Source organism: Porites lutea, chromosome 2, assembly GCF_958299795.1.
Source record: "Porites lutea chromosome 2, jaPorLute2.1, whole genome shotgun sequence".
Lineage (NCBI taxonomy): Eukaryota > Metazoa > Cnidaria > Anthozoa > Scleractinia > Poritidae > Porites > Porites lutea.
This window is the reverse complement of record NC_133202.1, coordinates 5,314,805-5,325,210: the sequence shown is the minus strand read 5'-3', so window position 1 is coordinate 5,325,210 and position 10,406 is coordinate 5,314,805. Positions and strand designations below refer to the sequence as shown.

At 39.9% G+C, this 10,406-nt stretch overlaps 1 long non-coding RNA gene across 1 annotated transcript; it reads left to right on the top strand.

Moving 5' to 3' along the window:
* Window positions 1–3,684: 3,684 nt before the first annotated feature.
* LOC140926526 (uncharacterized) lies at window positions 3,685–4,708 on the top strand. Its single transcript, XR_012164440.1, has 3 exons — window positions 3,685–3,794; window positions 4,234–4,296; window positions 4,618–4,708. It is a non-coding gene; the product is annotated as an uncharacterized lncRNA (long non-coding RNA).
* The last annotated feature ends 5,698 nt before the right edge of the window (window positions 4,709–10,406 follow it).

Here is a 10,406-nt window from a genome sequence, read left to right as displayed (position 1 = left end):
TTCTATATTTGTTTCGTTTTTTTGCAGAACACTGTTGTCCCCGTTTCGAGCTTTCGACTTACCTCACAGGTGGCCCAAGCCATCGCCAATCTTGCGAAACTTGTGAATAATTTAGGATTTGTATGGTGAATCGAGGTGAAAAAATTGTTTCTGTAGCGTACGAATGTAAAAGGATTTAAATAAAAATCGGCTAACCTCACTTAAGTTGCGTGTTTCATTGTCCTTTCCTGTGAGGTTCGCGAGTCGATTTCTGGTCATTTTATGTATTTTAATTCAGCTGGTTTGTTCCTCTATAATCCTTTCTTTGTAGACAGAACAATAAAATGGATAAAATGGCCTTTGATGTCCCTTGTGCATCTTAAACGTTCCAACATAGTCGGACTAGCCAAAATGCTGTGAGACGGGGTCTAAGATTTTTTGTCCTTATCAAAGAAAGTTTAGCCACTTGCAAATGACAGAGTAAAGGAAGCACATTCTCTTCAGTTATTTTGAAACCCCGAGTGTTGGTCGGGTAGTGAATAAAACGCTCCACAGTCTCAGTCAACCAACTCAGTAAACTAGGCGGGGTTTCCAACCCCACAGCTCTAGTAATTTGCATGCAGATCGAAGGCTGGGGGCTAAACCTTTAATTCTGGGTCCTAGTCAGTGATCTAATGTGTAAATCATATGAAAACGCCAGTGTTACGTTAACGTCAAATATTTTATTATCTCTACCATTCTAATTTTCGCAAGGCAGCTGCATCTGATCCTCTTCTTATGCATATGTTCCAGTTCACATACATAGCGTTGCCTTATCTGTTGTTTTTCTTATTTTTTAAGAGGAGCCTCGACTTCTGCCGATTTTAGGTCAAACATTTTCTTGGCATTCACCCACACGGGATAAGAATCAACCTGTGCAAAGCCAAGCAACAAAATTATTCCTAAGATGACTGGCTTAAAAAAGTCCGTGATATGAGCCAGTCTCTCCGACGCAATGATCTTCCCTAAACTAGGAGTTCGAAGAACACATAGGCTTTGACTGGACCGCCAGAGGCCTCATACCTCTGTATATATTTCGGCTGTAATGCGCCGCTGGGAGAATGGCGGGGGAGTTTCAAGACGGGGGTGGGAGGGGGGGTTGGAGTGCCCTTCGGCTGCGCGCGCCTACACGCGTAACTAGCGGCAATGCCCCTTGTGCCCCTTGGGCGGCTCCCAGGTCACAAGACCCATTCTTCTCACTGCTGTACTGCTGAAACAAAAAGCACTTCCGTACGCTAGATCCCGCCCGACACGCAGAGTAACCCCATACAATACACGTACCCGAGAAGTTTCTCAGGCTCAGCGGTTTTAAAGGCTTTATCAACGCCTGCGATAACCTTTCCGAGTTATGACACCCTGGTGTGGACTTATTCTTTGATGTCTATATCCTGTTTGAGTCTTAACTTAAGGTGTTCCGGTACATTCAAACCAGACCAATTCAGCTGTCACCATTTACCTAAGTCCCTTGCAATAATTTGAATAGCCTGCGTGGCAGGCTTTAAAAGGGGACGAGGAAGGGGAAATTTGGGCGCGCGCTAATTCCCCGTTCCCTTTCGAACGCCTGCCACGCAGGCTATAATTAAACGCCTATATATAACGCCCTATAGGCCAAGCTAAGCCACACGCGAAAGGTGATATTTGTCTGCTTGCGAGCTCATGCAAGAGAACAGAAAAGCCCCAAAACATAAAAGTTCTCTTGGCTCATTTGATCATGAATGTTTTACTTTCCACTCATAATCAAAGCCGGGAGATAAGGAGAAAAACCACTTTTGGTGTATTTTAACATAGTCAAAGCACACCTGAGTTAATTTGAGCAAATGTGGAGTAGAGTCATCTGCAAATCTTGTGCTGCTTTCTCTCGGCAATAAGGAGGGAAAATGATCAATGGCAACAACATCTAAGTGTTTTTTGATGAATTGCTAAAAATACAAAGCAAGACAACATAACGGTTAGTTTTTTGCGATTTTTTTCTTCAAGTTACCCGTTACGGTAATTTTACCAAATTGAATTCAAACCCTTAAAAATCAGCTGAAAAATAGCAACAACTCTTGCAACTAGTTTCAAAAGTCGCGGTTATTAAGAGGCTGTCCACGAGAAAACCATGCAAAACCATGCAGAAGGTGCTACAGGCTAGATCACAGAATTGGCTTATATTCTGAGAGTAAGTATACTTGGGTGTACTATTTTCAAATATACTATGATTGGGGTCCAAGCGCCTTTCCTTTGTGTATACGAAGGGGGGTCCCCTCGGGAGACCATTTTTACTGTTATACAAGGCTGAAATTTCCCGAAGTTTAGATGCCTTGATCACCAATAATTTACAACGTGAGTGAAAAATGAGTAGCCGGCGGTCGAACTGAATGATCTAACTTCGACTAGACGTATAAACCAGAAAGATTGAGACTTGTTACTTCTCGTGACCGTGTTCTAACCGAAGGGTAGTTGAACGCTTTTCTAGAAGCTAGAAAAATATTGCACTTTTGAAATTATTTCTAAAATTTCTCGCAAACCTTACAATAAATCTAATATGGGTTATGTTAAGAGAATAAGTTGGATTTTTGTTGTACGCTTTCAAAAATCTGGGTATTGTGAAATTATGGACACGTCAGCCTCGGAACTATGACAAACTATGAGCCAACACAATCGTTTTATTAAAAATAGCCAAAAATTATACGGAACAGGATACATAATTGGTCGCTCAAAAACACAACATGGCACTTCATAAACATACCTCTGTGACTGAGAAAGGCTAAAGGGAATAATTTTTCCGCTGTGATCCCAGTAAATCTTCTTTTTTTCGACGAAATGATGTTACTTCGGCTTCGGCGTGTAGCAGGAGAACAGCCATAACCTGTCTCGTGAATATTTTTCCGCTCGTAGAACAATCAAAAGTAACTTTCATTCCCAAAAAGCTATTTCTTTTGCTTGAAGGATGGAAAATATCTTTTTCGAACGTCTTCATACGTCTTATAATGCGATAGAAACTACGTCTTACAAACATGTGTGCATTTGTTTACCACCATCTTTGTTTCGAGCCCGTGAACCAACCGGTCTGCGGTTTTGCCCTATGTAGATTGCTTTGGCGGGAGTTCGGGAAAGCGCGAACGTTCAGTACAGCTGTAAAAACATTTGAATTCATATACGAAGTTGTTAAACCTATGTTGTAGAAGACAGGGTCTTATTCTGGCTTAACATTTTCTTCTATGGCTGCAAGTCTAACTTGCTCGTTTTCGAAACACTCGTCGATACCATGTGGCAATTCGAAGCACTATCGCAACATCAAAGAGTACGTGCCACTCCGTAGTTGCAGGAGAGATATAACCAGTCACTTTCAACGGTTGAAAACATCTCAAGCAAACATCAAAGGTGAACGGCAGCTGATACTTTTGAGAGCTGGGTTATTTGATGAAGATGGTGAGACGCTCACAATCTGTCCCCTGCACAGAGATATTTTTGGTACTATCTGGAATTCAAGTAGACCGGTTGCAAAATGCCATCATCCACTTCATGGCCGAAGCAGGGCTAAGCCTGAAAGAGGGATTTCGTTGGAAATTTCAAAAGAAATTCAAGTTTACTGGGGAGTTCTCGTGCCCACTGGATCAGGTATTTGTGAACTGTGTGGTTTACTCAGTTTCCCTCTTTCTTCTTTCTTTCTTTCTTTCTCTCTTTTTTTTCCAATACTTACTCATTCTGTTCTTTAAATTCTAGGTATATGCATCAGGTGCAGAAAATTACATTTAGAAGAAAGAGGGAAAAGAGAAACACAAATACTTCAGGTGAGTATATATTAACCTCAAAAGTGGTTCCGTTGGTCACACAATGTTTTTGGTTATTTGGAAATTTAGCAGCAAAGTCTGAATTATGAGGAAACAACTAAAGTCGCTGTGGTTACTAGAGCAGTTCGATCTCATGGTGTCTTACCCTTACTTTTTACAAGAAGATCAGGCAGTTAGAGCCGAAGAAAGTATTGCATTATTATATTATTTATATCGCTCAGAGTTCTGCCTAAGATCCCTCTCATCAATCCACTCATTCTTTCATTTCTTCAATTCTTCACTCGCCCACTTTATCGCTGAATCACATATATTTTTTTTCATTCATTCATTCTCCTGTATGTGCGTTCGTCCGTTCGTTCGTTAGTTCATTCCTTAATTCCTTTCCTTCGTTTGAACTTCATTCAATAAGTCCCTATTTGTAATATTTTACATTTACCAGGTGACATCCGAACACACAGGCGATGTTGAGAATCCTCCTTATGGCGATCTTAAAAACCATGTGGTAAGTTTCCGGCTTTCAAGCACGCTTCCCCTACAATCCGTTGAACGGTATTTGGATATTGCTCATCCTTTTACAAAAACTAAATTACGGTTTAAAATTCTCCACGCATATTTACAGTCATCTACCATGGATAATATTTTCCTTATTTCAATGAATTTTCGAATACCTCTCTTGAAATCATTTATTTCCCCCCCTTTTTTTCCTTCTATTCTTTTTCTTCTATTTTCAAATGGAGTATATTTCGAATGTCCTCTAGCAGTAATGTAAATGACTGAATGAAAATAAACATTAACTCTTATTATCATTTAATTACGTCTTCAGGAACAGGCGGCTCCTTTGGATTCAAACCCTACCACTGAATTAGGCGACTTCATAAACGTTAGAGAAAATCGTCTTGTGGATGAGTGTCCGGTATGTTTATTTTTACTCATGCATTGATTTAACACTTAACATAAACGACAGATTAGTTTACAGATATTAATAATCTGCATTGCTCTTTATTTTTCTAGGCTCAATGTAATGATCATGAAGTGAGCATTGGTAGTCCTCTAGATGAGTCATTGCCAGAAGAAGACATTTCATACGAATGGTGTTCTACTCCATGTGTGAAATCGGGACTGAAAGCGGTGAATGAGTTTATCCGCTCAGCTCCTTGTGCTTGTGGTAGGATAGATCCAGTGGTTCGTCAGTTGAGTATACCTTGGAAGGAAGCTGCACCAAGCACACAGAGATATTACAGACAGAAGGGGAAAGAGATCATTGAAGTGGCTCTGGATTGCCTTGCTCCAGGGCAAGCCATAGAATTACTTTCAGAGTTGATGAAACATATGGAGAAAAAAGAGAAGCAAAATAGTGTAGATACTGATGTTAGCGAAATATCGCGCCTGATTAAATTGTACGAAGAGGCCAACAGTTGGTTTACTAAAAGGCAAATCCTGTCAGTATTTGTAAACGATTACTCTAAAGCACAACTTCAGCTGCTTATTCCTGAAGTAAGCATTTGGGCGATAGATGAGGCAAGAAGGCATGCCGCTAAGGTGGGGGTGGGTAAACCAGTGCCACAGATGGAAGCCATTACCACGCAAGACTGGATCCAAGCAAAGTAGACCATTTTCTAGATTTTATCAGCAGACCAAATTTCGTGCAAGATGTTGCGTACGGAACAAAAACGCTAAAATTGTCGAATGGGTAGAAGATGGAGATTCCAAACGTGGTTAGGACAGTTATTGCTTCAAGGATTGTGGACTTATACCAGCAGTACTGTCAGGAAACCGGTTTCCTTTCACATGGGAGGTCAACCCTCTTCAGTATTTTACAGGTACGTATCAAAACAAAATCATGATTCAAAATCAGAAGAAGAGCGAAAAAAGAAATAAAAATTGGGGTTTTATATATTCTGTTATCTCATGTAGATATCACGAAGATATCATTATATGCATTGTGTCATGTTTCTTAGTTTAAACTACTTCTTCAGCTTGATTAACTGAAAATTCCTTTAGCCATGCATATAGGTGGGGATTAGAAAAGAGCAAACGCTCTGGATGAGAAAAGCAGTAAGTATGAACACGAGGAGAAAAATATAACAAAATGTCATTATTGTATAGATTTGTGCAGCATCACAAAAGAAGTCTTTGGCAGGACTTGACATCATCGCTACAGAGGGATCGCAAGCCTTCGATACACTTGAAGACGTTGTAAACAGGCTAGGAAAGTTAGGTAAGCTCATGTTGATTTAAGTTTTGTCCCAGGGAGACCTGAATCTTCCCATTTTGTTTCTATATAATGCTATTTTTCAGTGCACCTTTAACACTCAAACCACCCAACCTCCTAGGCCAATTTAATTTTTGGACTTCTTATTTCTTCTTTAAGGTTTGTCGAAACCATTTTTGTAAAAAGCATTTATTTTATACTGTGCAATTTGAACAAAGGCCTGGCCTCTTAACGCAATTTAGCATATGTGAGCGGCTTTATTTTAAATAGTAGTAATTAAAAAAAAGAGTGGTAACATTAGCGTGCCTTTTTAAAGGTAAAAGTTCAGCCTGGGTTCAAGGTGTTAAAGATCGCTTGAAAGCTGGTAAAAGCTACCTTAAGACAAACTTCAGACGACGATCGAATAGTATCCCATGATGCACCTCGATTCATGTTATATTATCACTGCGTACGTGACACATCATGATCAGTAATCTTCAGCACGCGTGAAGTGAACGTCGATCGCAGTGCTCGATGTGGATGGTTTCCAAACATGTTTCGGTTCAGCAGCTTCTGCTTTTGAGATTATCGAGTTGGCTTATATTCACTGTGCTTTAACGGAGAATTTCAGCGTTGCTTTGACTGAGAAGGGTTTTACATGTATTTCACTGATCTGTCGAGAACTACTTGTGCCGCGCTCGGTCGCACTGTAAACACAAATTATAAGACTCGCAATTGATAAGCTTCGCTAGGTTCACTAGGAGAACCCAGGCCAGAGGAGAACCAAAACTATGACTGATCTATAAAGTGGTTCCAACAAAACATCCGCTACGCTGTGAAGCTAATTACCAAAGGAGAATTTATTACAGCATCGCGCTCAAAGGAGCTGAAGTTTACAATGGCAGTTACAAATAAAATTTAACCTATCGATGCGACAAACAATTCTCTGAAGCACAGTCTACCCGGTACTGACTCAAGCAATCTTCAAGGAAATTTCCTGGCCAGAATACTGATCTGTTCTTTTGAATAAATAAAGTTTCTGCATGATGTTTCTTTTTCAAATTCTGAGCAGGCTTCAGTTTACGTTGTGCCGGCTTGCATGCTGCGTGGTACCTTTCTTTGGGTTCTTTCCACACTGAAACACACCGTTATACACCGCTCCTTCTTCGAATTAAAATATTTATAGTCAAATTCCTTTTACCAATAACCGCTTTGAAAATACAAAGTGATTGCTTCGGCATAAAGCGCTCTCAAAAGCGCCCAACAGATTGTAGCCTTCATCAGGCTTTACACATATATTATGACACATGGCGTTGAAATGTGATAAAAGATTCGAAATTTCAGCCATCTTTGGTCGACAAAAAAGTCTTCAAAATGTGGGTACTTCTGGGTACTTCTTGGCCTGTACAATATTCAGGACTTCATTTTGCTGGTGTGAGGTCCACATTTGTAAGATTTCTACATATATTCCAAAAAATCTTGAATATTCATGACCTGGTTGTGGGTCACTGAACACTTTGTGATAAGAAGACTAATTGAAACCGTGAAAATAAATGTTTCTAAGTGGAAACTTCGCTCTTAAGCCATTGCAAATCGGAGAAATCATGTCAAATAACGAAATGATGTAATTTTTCTACTTTTACTGGAAATCGAGTGAGAAAAAAGCCGACGAGAAAACGACCTTATTTCAAGATGGAATCTGCTATGACTGCGATGTTGCGTGATGCTTCCGGAAAAATGCATCATGAGATACTATTCGATCCTCCTCTGGACAAACTTCAAGATCCGCGTTTCTGAAGAAAGCCAGTGTGCTGATCATTGCCGGGTATTTGCGTTGTCTGACCCTGAAGATCATCTCTGTGAGCATGAACACACGAAATCATGTCAAAGCTGCGACAATATCAAAAATGTTCTTGAGGAAATAGAACTGGTATTGTCATCAAGAGACCTTCACTTCAGGTAAACGATTACTGATACCATGTTCTATAGTCTTCTTCTTTCAAAACCAAAAACCTAAACGTTCTTGCAGTCAAAACCAAAGAAAGAAGACCGATTTCTCCCCTAACAGATTTTGTATTGTTCAGTTTATTGTTGATCGTTTCATTTTACACATGCAAAAGAAATTCTTCACAGGATATTACGAGAAGATATATATTGTAATTTTACCTGATCATGAAGAGTAAGTTTTCTAATTGTCATATCTTAATCACCCTTTTTGCAACTGGAAATGGGTGGCTCAGGTGACTGAAATCTACAGTCGTTTAACTTCGGAAACAATGCCGCGTTTATTTCATTAAACAAAGGATCAGGAAAAATATACGGTGCAAAGACAAGCAAATGATGTCGCCCTAAAACGTCAAGAAATTATAATTACACCTTTGATAACAGAAGGAAACCATCAACGTTTTTATTTTGATTGTTAGATATCAAGACGAAAAGGAGGAACTAGAGCATGACATTAGTAACGCTATAGACAAGATTGGGCGATGGAAGGCCCACATCTTAAGAGCAGTACACCAGGACGTAGCAAAGAATGATATCCTCAACAATATGACGCCAGAGCAAGCTTTAATTATCATGGATTGGGCTATGAAATTCCTTCCGTTGAAGTATAGGGAAACGCAAGGAAAGTGGTTTGGAAAGAAAGGCCTCTCTTGGCATGTCACAGCCGTGATAACAAAACCGAAGGAAGAGTTTGAGGTATTTTCTACAGGCATATCCTACATCTGACTATGGACATATCCAAAACGGTGCATGATGCTTTGTCTGTCTCTGTATGTACTACGCCGCTCAGTCGGATTATGCGCAAATCCTTTTTTGACAACATGGAACTACACTTATACGAAACGTAGGAATTGCATGCCGAAATTTTATCTTTTAAAAGGACACCTGTAGGGATCTCTTCTCGGAAGAGATCCCTGTTTGTTGACACTGTGTTGATTCTCGTGAGCGACCGTTTACAGGAGGTTTGACGGTATATTCCTTAAATTACCATTTCAGTTTCAGATATTGTAGTAGTCGAATTTGTGTCCTAAATAGAAGAAATGCTGAGTTTCCTACTTATTCCCTGAGTAACAGTAGAGTTATCCACATTCACTTGCTGTACAAAATACGGTAAAGGCAATGTATAAATTATATTAGGTATTGACAGTGGAGGTAGGTCGGTGTCCGTTTGACAGGTTAAAAGGTTACACTGATTACTTTATTTGCACATTCCACTGAGAAAATAATCCCTTGAAATCTTTAGCTATGAAGTGCAGGAAGATACGAGGCATAGTTATAGTCAAGGGATGAAACAACAAGTTGACAACAGATAGGATTACCAGAAACGCCTTGGAAACTAAAATTTGATAGCATTTTGTTTTGAATGAGGGTATGGGCGTGATTTTCAGTTGAACATGCCTAGCGAGCGTAAAAATCGCATCCAGTCTGAGGATTAATGAGAGAGGGAAAATTTTATATATTTAGGCATGACAAAATTCAAGGGAACATTGGTACTTAGAAATAACATCTCATAGGCATGGAAAAAATGGGTTCATGCCCTCGCAGCCTAAAATTGACCTAGCTAAACTTAGGTCCCAGATCTCTCGCCGGGTTGATAATTCATTCCCAGTTTTTGCTCGTCTGGTTTGGCATGCCGGCGCATGCCGATCGTAAAGCCAGTTGGGTTTGGTATGCCCGGCATGCCGGGCATGAAATTGACATGCCCAGCGTGACTGATTTTGATGTTCGCTCCAGCATCATATCCTGAGAATCACATAACCACCAAATATATCTTAGCGAGCTTAAAGTTACAGGTTTCATGCCTAGCAATAAATGCAGATTATAACAAAAAAAGGTATGTTTGTCACAACGTATGTCACGGGATCGACTGGCAAAACTGAAAGACAGAAGCCTGGATTTATAAATAAAAAGCACAACAAAACAACATTATTCTCACTTGCAATCAAAGATCAATTAATCCTTTTATTTCAAACCGATACTGACATTTCTGGGTCCAGATTTAAATTTGATCGCGGAAAAGCGTTTTAAACAATAAGATAACAAATCTTCTCAGTATAAACTTATCCATGCTTAAGTTCTATCGCGTCGGAATGTTTCTCGGTCAACAGCATTAAAAGACTGATGAAAATTAAGCTTACCAGGTCGTTCAAGTCAGTACGAGAGTACGACGTTAATACTGAAAAGACGTTCTGATTTGGTGAATTTGGAATGCCTTCTCAGAGAGATTTTGCTTACGTTTTCAGTGCGCTTCTTGTCGGCTATGTGAATCTCGCAAACTGTTTTACTCCTTGCTGACGATAGTCCTTTCAGCAACGTCATCTACTTCATCCGAAGATACCCCGAGCACGCACGAAATCGGCCGAATTTCCGCAGAAGTGTTTTTGCGTCGGATGACGATGAATCTAGTTTGTTCGTTT